This window comes from Notothenia rossii (genome assembly GCF_949606895.1).
Source record: "Notothenia rossii genome assembly, chromosome: 5".
Classification (NCBI taxonomy): Eukaryota; Metazoa; Chordata; class Actinopteri; order Perciformes; family Nototheniidae; genus Notothenia; species Notothenia rossii.
The window spans coordinates 40,948,209-40,950,218 of record NC_136903.1 but is presented as its reverse complement, the minus strand read 5'-3'; the positions used below and the strand labels follow the sequence as shown (position 1 = coordinate 40,950,218).

The 2,010-nt window shown below is 41.6% G+C and overlaps 1 long non-coding RNA gene across 1 annotated transcript; it reads left to right on the top strand.

The window, feature by feature from the left end:
• The first annotated feature begins 491 nt into the window (after window positions 1-491).
• LOC307041576 lies at window positions 492-1,715 on the top strand. The gene is made up of 3 exons (XR_013808797.1): window positions 492-863; window positions 1,050-1,217; window positions 1,355-1,715. It is a non-coding gene; the product is annotated as an uncharacterized lncRNA (long non-coding RNA).
• Window positions 1,716-2,010: the final 295 nt, after the last annotated feature.

Here is a 2,010-nt window from a genome sequence, read left to right as displayed (position 1 = left end):
TTAGCTGCTGGAGAAGAAAGATCAGGGGGGGGAGGGGGGGAGAGAGCTGTGGTTGATGGGCCATTAGTTGTGTAAATACACAGCTGAGAGCTGCCGTTTCATTCAGACTGTTTAAAAAACGGTAACAACGGACTATTTTTCTTAGCGGATGCATGTCAATTTAAATCAACACATACAACTATTTTTTAAATCAATAAAAACATTTTCTAAATCCATAAAAGCATTTCAATTAATATTGGGAGTCATGTCGTTACTTTGTTGAGAATGTGGCCATGTAATAAGCGGGATAATTTGCAGCGACTTGTTCCTTATGGGGAAAATAACACCCTTCATCCAGATGAGGATCCCTCCGCTACACTTTGGGATCCTGATCGACCGACGAAGCTCCATTAAAATATACATATTTTTGGTGAATTATTGAGTTTAGGCACGTTAATAACGTTTTAATGAAGTTGAATACAGTATATTCATATGTGTCAGTGATTTCATGTCAATTCGGCGAACATAAACATAAATGATCGTGGTGAAGATGATGATTAAATTAGGATTAAAAATCGAGAGCCGGGCTGCATTTCCTCCCGTTCGTTTTTTTCTAATAACAAAATTATTTTGTTAAATAACAACATGGTGATGTTTTGTAAATGATTACATGTCTCTTATTTAGCACAGTAGTATGATATCCGTGCTACCTCTGTACCATCATTACTATTATTAATAATGTCTTCTTTGTTTTCTTTATTTATCGCTGCAGAAAGGATCATGCCAGCCCACACCAAACACCTGATCGGGAACTTGTGAACCTCACTGCTGCGGACACCTGTGTGATATTCGACTCTGACTGGAACCCTCAAAATGACCTGCAGGTATGATATATATATCTGCTCTTTCTGTCCTAAAGATAGTTCAATAGGGCTACAACTACAACAACAGTCTTTCCGTTTATTCCCTCTGTTCTTTAAGTGTATATTTTCCCATGTAATGCTTAAAATACGTTGAACAGCAGCTGCACATGATGCTCTTTTGACCCCTCTTTTAATTTTTTATTCCAGGCACAAGCTCGGTGTCATCGTTTTGGCCAGTCTAAGGCGGTGAAGGTGTACCGTCTGATCACTAGAAACTATGAGAGGGAAATGCTGGATGAAGGTAGTCTGAAGCTCGGGCTGGACCGTGCCGTCCTGCAGAGCACATGTGGGAACAAAGAAGGCAACAACAACGGGGTGAGAAAAAAAAAATCTGTCATATTTCTAGATGCCAAGTCATTTTTGGGTCAGTCGCTGTTGCAGTAGGCTTAGTTTACTTTCGAAAATTGTTTTCTAAATCCACTTGTGTAAATGTCTCTCTGCGTCGCCTTTAGCCGGTCCAGCAGTTCTCCAAGAAGGAGATCGAGGACCTGCTGAGGAAAGGAGCCTACGCCGCCATCATGGAAGAGAACGACGAAGGCAATCGCTTCTGCTAGAAGGACATCGACCAGATCCTGCAGCGAAGAGCCACCATCATCACCATCACCAGGTATGTTCTTAGCAGCACTAGCCACTTGCTCTTTGTGAGACACCAAGTACTTGGTTATTCGAAATGTAATATTGATGATGTAATAATTAAAACTAGGGATGGGTACCGAGCCCCAGTATTAACGGGGCCCCGGGGCTGAATTATTAAAGGCCGTGGTACCGTTAAGGTCCAACGTTATCGATCTTTTTATTGGTACTGGAGACATTTCAAAAATAGATGTCATATGTATTATATCTACATAAACATTATATCGCAGTCTTACTGTCGCCAACTCCGTTTCTAATATGCAATAAGACTACAAAGTGCGTCTATGATTTATTTTTGATCTTTCCAATCCAGACAAGAGATCGTGTGCAAGGGGGCGGGGCAGTTTACACACACAACCTGCTACATGCATGCAACACACACACACAAACACACACACGTGTGTGCGCACACACATGGCGGAGAGAACTAAGCGCCCCGAGGTTAGTTATATGTTACCCGTCTTGAGTATGGATG